The following is a 16,721-nucleotide window of genomic DNA, read 5'->3' on the forward strand; positions in this document are numbered from 1 at the left end:
TGCCCATGGCACTGCTCGCACAGAGGCACAGAGACTGGGGCTGCTTCCTTGTCTTGCCACCTCAAACTTCAAACGTAGACTGGAAATGGGGGGTGTTCCTGCCAGGCTCCTTTCGCAGCCCTGCTCTGAGAATGCGAACGTCTGCAGATAGCTGGCAGCCAGAAGGGGCTAGCCTGGAAAGCTCTTGCTCAGCCTCATCTGCCCATGGCACTGCTCGCACAGAGGCACAGAGACTGGGGCTGCTTGCTTGTCTTGCCACCTCAAACTTCAAACGTACACTGGAAATGGAGGAGTGTCCCTGCCAGGCTCCTTTCCCAGTCGTGCTCTGAGAATGCGAACGTCTGCAGATAGCTGGCAGCCAGAAGGGTCTAGCCTGGAAAGCTGTTGCTCAGCCTCATCTGCCCATGGCACTGCTCGCACAGAGGCACAGAGACTGGGGCTGCTTGCTTGTCTTGCCACCTCAAACTTCAAACGTAACTTATGTTGTCCGTGCTGGGCACCTGCGCTAGCCATGCTCCGAAAATGCGAACGTCTGCAGATAGCTGGCAGGCAGAAGGGGCTAGCCTGGAAAGCTGTTGCTCAGCCTCATCTGCCCATGGCACTGCTCGCACAGAGGCACAGAGACTGGGGCTGCTTGCTTGTCTTGACACCTCAAACTTCCAACGTACACTGGAAATGGGGGGTCTTCCTGCCAGGCTCCTTTCGCAGCCCTGCTCTGAGAATGCGAACGTCTGCAGATAGCTGGCAGCAAGAAGGGGCTAGCCTGGAAAACTGTTGCTCAGCCTCATCTGCCCATGCACTGCTCGCACAGAGGCACAGAGACTGGGGCTGCTTGCTTGTCTTGCCACCTCAAACTTCAAACGTACACTGGAAATGGGGGGGTGTCCCTGTCAGGCTACTTTCCCAGCCCTACTCTGAGAATGCGAACGTCTGCAGACAGCTGGCAGCCAGAAGGGGCTAGCCTGGAAAGCTGTTGCTCAGCCTTATCTGCCCATGGCACTGCTCGCACAGAGGCACAGAGACTGGGGCTGCTTGCTTGTCTTGCCACCTCAAACTTCACACGTAACTTATGTTGTCCGTGCTGGGCACCTGCGGTAGCCCTGCTCTGAGAATGCGAACGTCTGCAGATAGCTGGCAGCCAGAAGGGGCTAGCCTGCAAAGCTGTTGCTCAGCCTCATCTGCCCATGGCACTGCTCGCACAGAGGCACAGAGACTGGGGCTGCTTGCTTGTCTTGCCACCTCAAACTTCCAACGTACACTGGAAATCGGGGGGTGTTCCTGCCAGGCTCCTTTCCCAGCCATGCTCCGAAAATGCGAACGTCTGCAGATAGCTGGCAGCCAGAAGGGGCTAGCCTGGAAAGCTGTTGCTCAGCCTCATCTGCCCATGGCACTGCTCGCACAGAGGCACAGAGACTGGGGCTGCTTGCTTCTCTTGACACCTCAAACTTCAAACGTAGACATGAAAGGGGGTGTCCCTGCCAGGCTCCTTTCGCAGCCTTGCTCCGAATATGCGTACGTCTGCAGATAGCTGGCAGGCAGAAGGGGCTAGCCTGGAAAGCTGTTGCTCAGCCTCATCTGCCCATGGCACTGCTCGCACAGAGGCACAGAGACCGGGGCTGCTTGCTTGTCTTGCACCTCAAACTTCAAACGTACACTGGAAATGGGGGGGGGTCCCTGCCAGGCTCCTTTCCCAGCCCTGCTCTGAGAATGTGAACGTCTGCATATAGCTGGCAGCCAGAAGGGGCTAGCCTGGAAAGCTGTTGCTCAGCCTCCTCTGCGCATGGCACTGCTCACACAGAGGCACAGAGAGTGGGGCTGCTTGCTTGTCTTGCCACCTCAAACTTCAAACGTATCTTATGTTGTCTGTGCTGGGCGCCTCCTGTGGCCCTGCTCTGAGAATTCGAACGTCTGCAGATAGCTGGCAGCCAGAAGGGGCTAGCCTGGAAAGCTGTTGCTCAGCCTCATCTGCCCATGGCACTGCTCGCACAGAGGCACAGAGACTGGGGCTGCTTGCTTGTCTTGCCACCTCAAACTTCAAACGTAGACTGGAAATGGGGGGTGTCCCTGCCATGCTCCTTTCGCAGCCCTGCTCCAAAAATGCGAACGTCTGCAGATAGCTGGCAGCCAGAAGGGGCTAGCCTGGAAAGCTCTTTCTCAACCAGATCTGCCCATGGCACTGCTCGCACAGAGGCACAGAGACTGGGGCTGCTTGCTTCTCTTGCCACCTCAAACTTCCAACGTATCTTATGTTGTCCGTGCTGGGCGTCTCCGGTAGACCTGCTCTGAGAATGCGAACGTCTGCAGATAGCTGGCAGCCAGAAGGGGCTAGCCTGGAAAGCTGTTGCGCAGCCTCCTCTGCCCATGGCACTGCTCACACAGAGGCACAGAGACTGGGGCTGCTTGCTTGTCTTGCACCTTAAACTTTAAACGTAGACATGAAAGGGGGGGTCCCTGCCAGGCTCCTTTCGCAGCCTTGCTCCTAATATGCGCACGTCTGCAGATAGCTGGCAGCCAGAAGGGGCTAGCCTGGAAAACTGTTGCTCAGCCTCATCTGCCCATGCACTGCTCGCACAGAGGCACAGAGACTGGGGCTGCTTGCTTGTCTTGCCACCTCAAACTTCAAACGTAGACTGGAAATGGGGGGTGTCCCTGCCATGCTCCTTTCGCAGCCCTGCTCTGAGAATGCGAACGTCTGCAGATAGCTGGCAGCCAGAAGGGGCTAGCCTGGAAAGCTGTTGCTCAGCCTCATCTGCGCATGGCACTGCTCGCACAGAGGCACAGAGACTGGGGCTGCTTGCTTGTCTTGCCACCTCAAACTTCAAACGTAGACTGGAAATGGGGGGTGTCCCTGTCAGGCTCCTTTCCCAGCCCTGCTCTGAGAATGCGAACGTCTGCAGATAGCTGTCAGCCAAAAGGGGCTAGCCTGGAAAGCTGTTGCTCAGCCTCATCTGCCCATGGCACTGCTCGCACAGAGGCACAGAGACTGGGGCTGCTTGCTTTTCTTGCCACGTCAAACTTCAAACGTATCTTATGTTGTCTCTGCTGGGCGCCTCCTGTGGCCCTGCTCTGAGAATGCGAACGTCTGCAGATAGCTGGCAGACAGAAGGGGCTAGCCTGGAAAGCTGTTGCTCAGCCTCATCTGCCCATGGCACTGCTCGCCAGAGGCACAGAGACTGGGGCTGCTTGCTTGTCTTGCCACCTCAAACTTCAAACGTAGACTGGAAATGGGGGGTGTCCCTGCCATGCTCCTTTCGCAGCCCTGCTCTGAGAATGCGAACGTCTGCAGATAGCTGGCAGGCAGAAGGGTCTAGCCTGGAAAGCTCTTGCTCAACCAGATCTGCACATGACACTGCTCGCACAGAGGCACAGAGACTGGGGCTGCTTGCTTGTCCTGCCACCTCAAACTTCAAACGTACACTGGAAATGGGTGGGTGTCCCTGTCAGGCTACTTTCCCAGCCCTGCTCTGAGAATGCGAACGTCTGCAGACAGCTGGCAGCCAGAAGGGGCTAGCCTGGAAAGCTGTTGCTCAGCCTTATCTGCCCATGGCACTGCTCGCACAGAGGCACAGAGACTGGGGCTGCTTGCTTGTCTTGCCACCTCAAACTTCAAACGTAACTTATGTTGTCCGTGCTGGGCACCTGCGGTAGCCCTGCTCTGAGAATGCGAACGTCTGCAGATAGCTGGCAGCCAGAAGTGGCTAGCCTGGAAAGCTGTTGCTCAGCCTCATCTGCCCATGGCACTGCTCGCACAGAGGCACAGAGACTGGGGCTGCTTGCTTGTCTTGACACCTCAAACTTCCAACGTACACTGGAAATCGGGGGTGTTCCTGCCAGGCTCCTTTCCCAGCCATGCTCCGAAAATGCGAACGTCTGCAGATAGCTGGCAGGCAGAAGGGGCTAGCCTGGAAAGCTGTTGCTCAGCCTCATCTGCCCATGGCACTGCTCGCACAGAGGCACAGAGACTGGGGCTGCTTGCTTGTCTTGCCACCTCAAACTTCCAACGTACACTGGAAATGGGGGGGTGTCCCTGCCATGCTCCTTTCGCAGCCCTGCTCTGAGAATGCGAACGTCTGCAGATAGCTGGCAGGCAGAAGGGGCTAGCCTGGAAAGCTGTTGCTCAGCCTCATCTGCCCATGGCACTGCTCGCACAGAGGCACAGAGACTGGGGCTGCTTGCTTGTCTTGCCACATCAAACTTCAAACGTAGACTGGAAATGGGGGGGTGTCCCTGCCAGGCTCCTTTCCCAGCCGTGCTCTGAGAATGCGAACGTCTGCAGACAGCTGGCAGCCAGAAGGGGCTAGCCTGGAAAGCTGTTGCTCAGCCTCATCTGCCCATGGCACTGCTCGCACAGAGGCACAGAGACTGGGGCTGCTTGCTTGTCTTGCACCTTAAACTTTAAACGTAGACATGAAAGGGGGGGTCCCTGCCAGGCTCCTTTCGCAGCCTTTCTCCGAATATGCGTACGTCTGCAGATAGCTGGCAGCCAGAAGGGGCTAGCCTGGAAAGCTGTTGCTCATCCTCATCTGTCCATGGCACTGCTCGCACAGAGGCACAGAGACTGGGGCTGCTTGCTTGTCTTGCCACCTCAAACTTCAAACGTAGATATGAAAGGGGGGGTCCCTGCCAGGCTCCTTTCGCAGCCCTGCTCTGAGAATGCGAACGTCTGCAGATAGCTGGCAGCCAGAAGGGGCTAGCCTGGAAAGCTGTTGCTCAGCCTCATCTGCCCATGGCACTGCTCGCACAGAGGCACAGAGACTGGGGCTGCTTGCTTGTCTTGCCACCTCAAACTTCAAACGTAGACTGGAAATGGGGGGTGTCCCTGTCAGGCTCCTTTCCCAGCCCTGCTCTGAGAATGCGAACGTCTGCAGATAGCTGTCAGCCAAAAGGGGCTAGCCTGGAAAGCTGTTGCTCAGCCTCATCTGCCCATGCACTGCTCGCACAGAGGCACAGAGACTGGGGCTGCTTGCTTGTCTTGCCACCTCAAACTTCAAACGTAGACTGGAAATGGGGGGTGTCCCTGCCATGCTCCTTTCGCAGCCCTGCTCTGAGAATGCGAACGTCTGCAGATAGCTGGCAGCCAGAAGGGGCTAGCCTGGAAAGCTGTTGCTCAGCCTCATCTGCCCATGGCACTGCTCGCACAGAGGCACAGAGACTGGGGCTGCTTGCTTGTCTTGACACCTCAAACTTCAAACGTAGACTGGAAATGGGGGGTGTCCCTGTCAGGCTCCTTTCCCAGCCGTGCTCTGAGAATGCGAACGTCTGCAGATAGCTGTCAGCCAAAAGGGGCTAGCCTGGAAAGCTGTTGCTCAGCCTCATCTGCCCATGGCACTGCTCGCACAGAGGCACAGAGACTGGGGCTGCTTGCTTGTCTTGCCACCTCAAACTTCAAACGTATCTTATGTTGTCTCTGCTGGGCGCCTCCTGTGGCCCTGCTCTGAGAATGCGAACGTCTGCAGATAGCTGGCAGCCAGAAGGGGCTAGCCTGGAAAGCTGTTGCTCAGCCTCATCTGCCCATGGCACTGCTCGCACAGAGGCACAGAGACTGGGACTGCTTGCTTGTCTCGCCACCTCAAACTTCAAACGTAGACTGGAAATGGGGGGTGTCCCTGCCATGCTCCTTTCGCAGCCCTGCTCTGAGAATGCGAACGTCTGCAGATAGCTGGCAGCCAGAAGGGGCTAGCCTGGAAAGCTCTTGCTCAACCAGATCTGCACATGACACTGCTCACACAGAGGCACAGAGACTGGGGCTGCTTGCTTGTCCTGCCACCTCAAACTTCAAACGTACACTGGAAATTGGGGGGGTGTCCCTGTCAGGCTACTTTCCCAGCCCTGCTCTGAGAATGCGAACGTCTGCAGACAGCTGGCAGCCAGAAGGGGCTAGCCTGGAAAGCTGTTGCTCAGCCTTATCTGCCCATGGCACTGCTCGCACAGAGGCACAGAGACTGGGGCTGCTTGCTTGTCTTGCCACCTCAAACTTCAAACGTAACTTATGTTGTCCGTGCTGGTCACCTGCGGTAGCCCTGCTCTGAGAATGCGAACGTCTGCAGATAGCTGGCAGCCAGAAGTGGCTAGCCTGGAAAGCTGTTGCTCAGCCTCATCTGCCCATGGCACTGCTCGCACAGAGGCACAGAGACTGGGGCTGCTTGCTTGTCTTGACACCTCAAACTTCCAACGTACACTGGAAATCAGGGGTGTTCCTGCCAGGCTCCTTTCCCAGCCATGCTCCGAAAATGCGAACGTCTGCAGATAGCTGGCAGGCAGAAGGGGCTAGCCTGGAAAGCTGTTGCTCAGCCTCATCTGCCCATGGCACTGCTCGCACAGAGGCACAGAGACTGGGGCTGCTTGCTTGTCTTGCCACCTCAAACTTCCAACGTACACTGGAAATGGGGGGGTGTCCCTGCCATGCTCCTTTCGCAGCCCTGCTCTGAGAATGCGAACGTCTGCAGATAGCTGGCAGGCAGAAGGGGCTAGCCTGGAAAGCTGTTGCTCAGCCTCATCTGCCCATGGCACTGCTCACACAGAGGCACAGAGACTGGGGCTGCTTGCTTGTCTTGCCACATCAAACTTCAAACGTAGACTGGAAATGGGGGGGTGTCCCTGCCAGGCTCCTTTCCCAGCCGTGCTCTGAGAATGCGAACGTCTGCAGATAGCTGGCAGGCAGAAGGGGCTAGCCTGGAAAGCTGTTGCTCAGCCTCATCTGCCCATGGCACTGCTCGCACAGAGGCACAGAGACTGGGGCTGCTTGCTTGTCTTGCCACCTCAAACTTAAAAGGTAGACATGAAAGGGGGTGTCCCTGCCAGGCTCCTTACGCAGCCTTGCTCCGAATATGCGTACGTCTGCAGATAGCTGGCAGCCAGAAGGGGCTAGCCTGGAAAGCTGTTGCTCAGCCTCATCTGCCCATGGCACGGCTCGCACAGAGGCACAGAGACCGGGGCTGCTTGCTTGTCTTGCACCTCAAACTTCAGATGTAACCTGGAAATGGGGGGGGGTCCCTGCCAGGCTACTTTCGCAGCCCTGCTCTGAGAATGTGAACGTCTGCACATAGCTGGCAGCCAGAAGGGGCTAGCCTGGAAAGCTGTTGCTCAGCCTCATCTGCCCATGGCACTGCTCGCACAGAGGCACAGAGACTGGGGCTGCTTGCTTGTCTTGCCACCTCAAACTTCAAACGTAGATATGAAAGGGGGGGGTCCCTGCCAGGCTTCTTTTGCAGCCCTGCTCCGAATATGCGTACGTCTGCAGATAGCTGGCAGGCAAAAGCGACTAGCCTGGAAAGCTGTTGCTCAGCCTCATCTGCCCATGGCACTGCTCGCACAGAGGCACAGAGACTGGGGCTGCTTGCTTGTCTTGCCACCTCAAACTTCAAACGTATCTTATGTTGTCTGTGCTGGGCGCCTCCTGTGGTCCTGCTCTGAGAATGCGAACGTCTGCAGATAGCTGGCAGGCAGAAGGGGCTAGCCTGGAAAGCTGTTGCTCAGCCTCATCTGCCCATGGCACTGCTCGCACAGAGGCACAGAGACTGCGGCTGCTTCCTTGTCTTGCCACCTCAAAATTCAAACATAGACTGGAAATGGGGGGTGTCCCTGCCATGCTCCTTTCGCAGCCCTACTCCAAAAATGCGAACGTCTGCAGATAGCTGGCAGCCAGAAGGGGCTAGCCTGGAAAGCTGTTGCTCAGCCTCATCTGCCCATGGCACTGCTCGCACAGAGGCACAGAGACTGGGGCTGCTTGCTTGTCTTGACACCTCAAACTTCAAACGTAGACTGGAAATGGGGGGTGTCCCTGTCAGGCTCCTTTCCCAGCCCTGCTCTGAGAATGCGAACGTCTGCAGATAGCTGTCAGCCAAAAGGGGCTAGCCTGGAAAGCTGTTGCTCAGCCTCATCTGCCCATGGCACTGCTCGCACAGAGGCACAGAGACTGGGGCTGCTTGCTTGTCTTGCCACCTCAAACTTCAAACGTATCTTATGTTGTCTCTGCTGGGCGCCTCCTGTGGCCCTGCTCTGAGAATGCGAACGTCTGCAGATAGCTGGCAGCCAGAAGGGGCTAGCCTGGAAAGCTCTTGCTCAACCAGATCTGCACATGACACTGCTCACACAGAGGCACAGAGACTGGGGCTGCTTGCTTGTCCTGCCACCTCAAACTTCAAACGTACACTGGAAATTGGGGGGGTGTCCCTGTCAGGCTACTTTCCCAGCCCTGCTCTGAGAATGCGAACGTCTGCAGACAGCTGGCAGCCAGAAGGGGCTAGCCTGGAAAGCTGTTGCTCAGCCTTATCTGCCCATGGCACTGCTCGCACAGAGGCACAGAGACTGGGGCTGCTTGCTTGTCTTGCCACCTCAAACTTCAAACGTAACTTATGTTGTCCGTGCTGGGCACCTGCGGTAGCCCTGCTCTGAGAATGCGAACGTCTGCAGATAGCTGGCAGCCAGAAGTGGCTAGCCTGGAAAGCTGTTGCTCAGCCTCATCTGCCCATGGCACTGCTCGCACAGAGGCACAGAGACTGGGGCTGCTTGCTTGTCTTGACACCTCAAACTTCCAACGTACACTGGAAATCAGGGGTGTTCCTGCCAGGCTCCTTTCCCAGCCATGCTCCGAAAATGCGAACGTCTGCAGATAGCTGGCAGGCAGAAGGGGCTAGCCTGGAAAGCTGTTGCTCAGCCTCATCTGCCCATGGCACTGCTCGCACAGAGGCACAGAGACTGGGGCTGCTTGCTTGTCTTGCCACCTCAAACTTCCAACGTACACTGGAAATGGGGGGGTGTCCCTGCCATGCTCCTTTCGCAGCCCTGCTCTGAGAATGCGAACGTCTGCAGATAGCTGGGAGGCAGAAGGGGCTAGCCTGGAAAGCTGTTGCTCAGCCTCATCTGCCCATGGCACTGCTCGCACAGAGGCACAGAGACTGGGGCTGCTTGCTTGTCTTGCCACATCAAACTTCAAACGTAGACTGGAAATGGGGGGGTGTCCCTGCCAGGCTCCTTTCCCAGCCGTGCTCTGAGAATGCGAACGTCTGCAGATAGCTGGCAGGCAGAAGGGGCTAGCCTGGAAAGCTGTTGCTCAGCCTCATCTGCCCATGGCACGGCTCGCACAGAGGCACAGAGACCGGGGCTGCTTGCTTGTCTTGCACCTCAAACTTCAGATGTAACCTGGAAATGGGGGGGGGTCCCTGCCAGGCTACTTTCGCAGCCCTGCTCTGAGAATGTGAACGTCTGCACATAGCTGGCAGCCAGAAGGGGCTAGCCTGGAAAGCTGTTGCTCAGCCTCATCTGCCCATGGCACTGCTCGCACAGAGGCACAGAGACTGGGGCTGCTTGCTTGTCTTGCCACCTCAAACTTCCAACGTATATATGAAAGGGGGGGGTCCCTGCCAGGCTTCTTTTGCAGCCCTGCTCCAAATATGCGTACGTCTGCAGATAGCTGGCAGGCAAAAGCGACTAGCCTGGAAAGCTGTTGCTCAGCCTCATCTGCCCATGGCACTGCTCGCACAGAGGCACAGAGACTGGGGCTGCTTGCTTGTCTTGCCACCTCAAACTTCAAACATATCTTATGTTGTCTGTGCTGGGCGCCTCCTGTGGTCCTGCTCTGAGAATGCGAACGTCTGCAGATAGCTGGCAGCCAGAAGGGGCTAGCCTGGAAAGCTGTTGCTCAGCCTCATCTGCCCATGGCACTGCTCGCACAGAGGCACAGAGACTGGGGCTGCTTGCTTGTCTTGACACCTCAAACTTCAAACGTAGACTGGAAATGGGGGGTGTCCCTGTCAGGCTCCTTTCCCAGCCCTGCTCTGAGAATGCGAACGTCTGCAGATAGCTGTCAGCCAAAAGGGGCTAGCCTGGAAAGCTGTTGCTCAGCCTCATCTGCCCATGGCACTGCTCGCACAGAGGCACAGAGACTGGGGCTGCTTGCTTGTCTTGCCACCTCAAACTTCAAACGTATCTTATGTTGTCTCTGCTGGGCGCCTCCTGTGGCCCTGCTCTGAGAATGCGAACGTCTGCAGATAGCTGGCAGCCAGAAGGGGCTAGCCTGGAAAGCTCTTGCTCAACCAGATCTGCACATGACACTGCTCACACAGAGGCACAGAGACTGGGGCTGCTTGCTTGTCCTGCCACCTCAAACTTCAAACGTACACTGGAAATTGGGGGGGTGTCCCTGTCAGGCTACTTTCCCAGCCCTGCTCTGAGAATGCGAACGTCTGCAGACAGCTGGCAGCCAGAAGGGGCTAGCCTGGAAAGCTGTTGCTCAGCCTTATCTGCCCATGGCACTGCTCGCACAGAGGCACAGAGACTGGGGCTGCTTGCTTGTCTTGCCACCTCAAACTTCAAACGTAACTTATGTTGTCCGTGCTGGGCACCTGCGGTAGCCCTGCTCTGAGAATGCGAACGTCTGCAGATAGCTGGCAGCCAGAAGTGGCTAGCCTGGAAAGCTGTTGCTCAGCCTCATCTGCCCATGGCACTGCTCGCACAGAGGCACAGAGACTGGGGCTGCTTGCTTGTCTTGACACCTCAAACTTCCAACGTACACTGGAAATCAGGGGTGTTCCTGCCAGGCTCCTTTCCCAGCCATGCTCCGAAAATGCGAACGTCTGCAGATAGCTGGCAGGCAGAAGGGGCTAGCCTGGAAAGCTGTTGCTCAGCCTCATCTGCCCATGGCACTGCTCGCACAGAGGCACAGAGACTGGGGCTGCTTGCTTGTCTTGCCACCTCAAACTTCCAACGTACACTGGAAATGGGGGGGTGTCCCTGCCATGCTCCTTTCGCAGCCCTGCTCTGAGAATGCGAACGTCTGCAGATAGCTGGGAGGCAGAAGGGGCTAGCCTGGAAAGCTGTTGCTCAGCCTCATCTGCCCATGGCACTGCTCGCACAGAGGCACAGAGACTGGGGCTGCTTGCTTGTCTTGCCACATCAAACTTCAAACGTAGACTGGAAATGGGGGGGTGTCCCTGCCAGGCTCCTTTCCCAGCCGTGCTCTGAGAATGCGAACGTCTGCAGATAGCTGGCAGGCAGAAGGGGCTAGCCTGGAAAGCTGTTGCTCAGCCTCATCTGCCCATGGCACGGCTCGCACAGAGGCACAGAGACCGGGGCTGCTTGCTTGTCTTGCACCTCAAACTTCAGATGTAACCTGGAAATGGGGGGGGGTCCCTGCCAGGCTACTTTCGCAGCCCTGCTCTGAGAATGTGAACGTCTGCACATAGCTGGCAGCCAGAAGGGGCTAGCCTGGAAAGCTGTTGCTCAGCCTCATCTGCCCATGGCACTGCTCGCACAGAGGCACAGAGACTGGGGCTGCTTGCTTGTCTTGCCACCTCAAACTTCCAACGTATATATGAAAGGGGGGGGTCCCTGCCAGGCTTCTTTTGCAGCCCTGCTCCAAATATGCGTACGTCTGCAGATAGCTGGCAGGCAAAAGCGACTAGCCTGGAAAGCTGTTGCTCAGCCTCATCTGCCCATGGCACTGCTCGCACAGAGGCACAGAGACTGGGGCTGCTTGCTTGTCTTGCCACCTCAAACTTCAAACATATCTTATGTTGTCTGTGCTGGGCGCCTCCTGTGGTCCTGCTCTGAGAATGCGAACGTCTGCAGATAGCTGGCAGCCAGAAGGGGCTAGCCTGGAAAGCTGTTGCTCAGCCTCATCTGCCCATGGCACTGCTCGCACAGAGGCACAGAGACTGCGGCTGCTTCCTTGTCTTGCCACCTCAAAATTCAAACATAAACTGGAAATGGGGGGTGTCCCTGCCATGCTCCTTTCGCAGCCCTACTCCAAAAATGCGAACGTCTGCAGATAGCTGGCAGCCAGAAGGGGCTAGCCTGGAAAGCTGTTGCTCAGCCTCATCTGCCCATGGCACTGCTCGCACAGAGGCACAGAGACTGGGGCTGCTTGCTTGTCTTGCCACCTCAAACTTCAAACGTAGACTGGAAATGGGGGGTGTCCCTGTCAGGCTCCTTTCCCAGCCCTGCTCTGAGAATGCGAACGTCTGCAGATAGCTGTCAGCCAAAAGGGGCTAGCCTGGAAAGCTGTTGCTCAGCCTCATCTGCCCATGGCACTGCTCGCACAGAGGCACAGAGACTGGGGCTGCTTGCTTGTCTTGCCACCTCAAACTTCAAACGTATCTTATGTTGTCTCTGCTGGGCGCCTCCTGTGGCCCTGCTCTGAGAATGCGAACGTCTGCAGATAGCTGGCAGCCAGAAGGGGCTAGCCTGGAAAGCTGTTGCTCAGCCTCATCTGCCCATGGCACTGCTCGCACAGAGGCACAGAGACTGGGACTGCTTGCTTGTCTTGCCACCTCAAACTTCAAACGTAGACTGGAAATGGGGGGTGTCCCTGCCATGCTCCTTTCGCAGCCCTGCTCTGAGAATGCGAACGTCTGCAGATAGCTGGCAGCCAGAAGGGGCTAGCCTGGAAAGCTCTTGCTCAACCAGATCTGCACATGACACTGCTCACACAGAGGCACAGAGACTGGGGCTGCTTGCTTGTCCTGCCACCTCAAACTTCAAACGTACACTGGAAATTGGGGGGGTGTCCCTGTCAGGCTACTTTCCCAGCCCTGCTCTGAGAATGCGAACGTCTGCAGACAGCTGGCAGCCAGAAGGGGCTAGCCTGGAAAGCTGTTGCTCAGCCTTATCTGCCCATGGCACTGCTCGCACAGAGGCACAGAGACTGGGGCTGCTTGCTTGTCTTGCCACCTCAAACTTCAAACGTAACTTATGTTGTCCGTGCTGGGCACCTGCGGTAGCCCTGCTCTGAGAATGCGAACGTCTGCAGATAGCTGGCAGCCAGAAGTGGCTAGCCTGGAAAGCTGTTGCTCAGCCTCATCTGCCCATGGCACTGCTCGCACAGAGGCACAGAGACTGGGGCTGCTTGCTTGTCTTGACACCTCAAACTTCCAACGTACACTGGAAATCAGGGGTGTTCCTGCCAGGCTCCTTTCCCAGCCATGCTCCGAAAATGCGAACGTCTGCAGATAGCTGGCAGGCAGAAGGGGCTAGCCTGGAAAGCTGTTGCTCAGCCTCATCTGCCCATGGCACTGCTCGCACAGAGGCACAGAGACTGGGGCTGCTTGCTTGTCTTGCCACCTCAAACTTCCAACGTACACTGGAAATGGGGGGGTGTCCCTGCCATGCTCCTTTCGCAGCCCTGCTCTGAGAATGCGAACGTCTGCAGATAGCTGGCAGGCAGAAGGGGCTAGCCTGGAAAGCTGTTGCTCAGCCTCATCTGCCCATGGCACTGCTCGCACAGAGGCACAGAGACTGGGGCTGCTTGCTTGTCTTGCCACATCAAACTTCAAACGTAGACTGGAAATGGGGGGGTGTCCCTGCCAGGCTCCTTTCCCAGCCGTGCTCTGAGAATGCGAACGTCTGCAGATAGCTGGCAGGCAGAAGGGGCTAGCCTGGAAAGCTGTTGCTCAGCCTCATCTGCCCATGGCACTGCTCGCACAGAGGCACAGAGACTGGGGCTGCTTGCTTGTCTTGCCACCTCAAACTTAAAAGGTAGACATGAAAGGGGGTGTCCCTGCCAGGCTCCTTACGCAGCCTTGCTCCGAATATGCGTACGTCTGCAGATAGCTGGCAGCCAGAAGGGGCTAGCCTGGAAAGCTGTTGCTCAGCCTCATCTGCCCATGGCACGGCTCGCACAGAGGCACAGAGACCGGGGCTGCTTGCTTGTCTTGCACCTCAAACTTCAGATGTAACCTGGAAATGGGGGGGGGTCCCTGCCAGGCTACTTTCGCAGCCCTGCTCTGAGAATGTGAACGTCTGCACATAGCTGGCAGCCAGAAGGGGCTAGCCTGGAAAGCTGTTGCTCAGCCTCATCTGCCCATGGCACTGCTCGCACAGAGGCACAGAGACTGGGGCTGCTTGCTTGTCTTGCCACCTCAAACTTCAAACGTAGATATGAAAGGGGGGGGTCCCTGCCAGGCTTCTTTTGCAGCCCTGCTCCGAATATGCGTACGTCTGCAGATAGCTGGCAGGCAAAAGCGACTAGCCTGGAAAGCTGTTGCTCAGCCTCATCTGCCCATGGCACTGCTCGCACAGAGGCACAGAGACTGGGGCTGCTTGCTTGTCTTGCCACCTCAAACTTCAAACGTATCTTATGTTGTCTGTGCTGGGCGCCTCCTGTGGTCCTGCTCTGAGAATGCGAACGTCTGCAGATAGCTGGCAGCCAGAAGGGGCTAGCCTGGAAAGCTGTTGCTCAGCCTCATCTGCCCATGGCAGTGCTCGCACAGAGGCACAGAGACTGCGGCTGCTTCCTTGTCTTGCCACCTCAAAATTCAAACATAAACTGGAAATGGGGGGTGTCCCTGCCATGCTCCTTTCGCAGCCCTACTCCAAAAATGCGAACGTCTGCAGATAGCTGGCAGCCAGAAGGGGCTAGCCTGGAAAACTGTTGCTCAGCCTCATCTGCCCATGGCACTGCTCGCACAGAGGCACAGAGACTGGGGCTGCTTGCTTGTCTTGCCACCTCAAACTTCAAACGTATCTTATGTTGTCCGTGCTGGGCGCCTCCGGTAGACCTGCTCTGAGAATGCGAACGTCTGCAGATAGCTGGCAGGCAGAAGTGGCTAGCCTGGAAAGCTGTTGCTCAGCCTCATCTGCCCATGGCACTGCTCGCACAGAGGCACAGAGACTGGGGCTGCTTGCTTGTCTTGCACCTTAAACTTTAAACGTAGACATGAAAGGGGGGGTCCCTGCCAGGCTCCTTTCGCAGCCTTTCTCCGAATATGCGTACGTCTGCAGATAGCTGGCAGCCAGAAGGGGCTAGACTGGAAAGCTGTTGCTCATCCTCATCTGTCCATGGCACTGCTCGCACAGAGGCACAGAGACTGGGGCTGCTTGCTTGTCTTGCCACCTCAAACTTCAAACGTAGATATGAAAGGGGGGGTCCCTGCCAGGCTCCTTTCTCAGCCTTGCTCCGAATATGCGTACGTCTGCATATAGCTGGCAGCCAGAAGGGGCTAGCCTGGAAAGCTGTTGCTCAGCCTCATCTGCCCATGCACTGCTCGCACAGAGGCACAGAGACTGGGGCTGCTTGCTTGTCTTGCCACCTCAAACTTCAAACGTAGACTGGAAATGGGGGGTGTCCCTGCCATGCTCCTTTCGCAGCCCTGCTCTGAGAATGCGAACGTCTGCAGATAGCTGGCAGCCAGAAGGGGCTAGCCTGGAAAGGTGTTGCTCAGCCTCATCTGCCCATGGCACTGCTCGCACAGAGGCACAGAGACTGGGGCTGCTTGCTTGTCTTGCCACCTCAAACTTCAAACGTAGACTGGAAATGGGGGGGGTCCCTGTAAGGCTCCTTTCCCAGCCCTGCTCTGAGAATGCGAACGTCTGCAGATAGCTGTCAGCCAAAAGGGGCTAGCCTGGAAAGCTGTTGCTCAGCCTCATCTGCCCATGCACTGCTCGCACAGAGGCACAGAGACTGGGGCTGCTTGCTTGTCTTGCCACCTCAAACTTCAAACGTAGACTGGAAATGGGGGGTGTCCCTGCCATGCTCCTTTCGCAGCCCTGCTCTGAGAATGCGAACGTCTGCAGATAGCTGGCAGCCAGAAGGGGCTAGCCTGGAAAGCTGTTGCTCAGCCTCATCTGCGCATGGCACTGCTCGCACAGAGGCACAGAGACTGGGGCTGTTTGCTTGTCTTGCCACCTCAAACTTCAAACGTAGACTGGAAATGGGGGGTGTCCCTGTCAGGCTCCTTTCCCAGCCCTGCTCTGAGAATGCGAACGTCTGCAGATAGCTGTCAGCCAAAAGGGGCTAGCCTGGAAAGCTGTTGCTCAGCCTCATCTGCCCATGGCACTGCTCGCACAGAGGCACAGAGACTGGGGCTGCTTGCTTGTCTTGCCACCTCAAACTTCAAACGTATCTTATGTTGTCTCTGCTGGGCGCCTCCTGTGGACCTGCTCTGAGAATGCGAACGTCTGCAGATAGCTGGCAGCCAGAAGGGGCTAGCCTGGAAAGCTGTTGCTCAGCCTCATCTGCCCATGGCACTGCTCGCACAGAGGCACAGAGACTGCGACTGCTTGCTTGTCCTGCCACCTCAAACTTTAAACGTACACTGGAAATGGGATGGTGTCCCTGTCAGGCTACTTTCCCAGCCCTGCTCTGAGAATGCGAACGTCTGCAGACAGCTGGCAGCCAGAAGGGGCTAGCCTGGAAAGCTGTTGCTCAGCCTTATCTGCCCATGGCACTGCTCGCACAGAGGCACAGAGACTGGGGCTGCTTGCTTGTCTTGCCACCTCAAACTTCAAACGTAACTTATGTTGTCCGTGCTGGGCACCTGCGGTAGCCCTGCTCTGAGAATGCGAACGTCTGCAGATAGCTGGCAGCCAGAAGGGGCTAGCCTGGAAAGCTGTTGCTCAGCCTCATCTGCCCATGGCACTGCTCGCACAGAGGCACAGAGACTGGGGCTGCTTGCTTGTCTTGACACCTCAAACTTCCAACGTACACTGGAAATCGGGGGTGTTCCTGCCAGGCTCCTTTCCCAGCCATGCTCCGAAAATGCGAACGTCTGCAGATAGCTGGCAGGCAGAAGGGGCTAGCCTGGAAAGCTGTTGCTCAGCCTCATCTGCCCATGGCACTGCTCGCACAGAGGCACAGACACTGGGGCTGCTTGCTTGTCTTGCCACCTCAAACTTCAAACGTAGACATGAAAGGGGGTGTCCCTGCCAGGCTCCTTACGCAGCCTTGCTCCGAATATGCGTACGTCTGCAGATAGCTGGCAGCCAGAAGGGGCTAGCCTGGAAAG

Source organism: Opisthocomus hoazin, chromosome 24 (assembly GCF_030867145.1).
Source record: "Opisthocomus hoazin isolate bOpiHoa1 chromosome 24, bOpiHoa1.hap1, whole genome shotgun sequence".
Lineage (NCBI taxonomy): Eukaryota > Metazoa > Chordata > Aves > Opisthocomiformes > Opisthocomidae > Opisthocomus > Opisthocomus hoazin.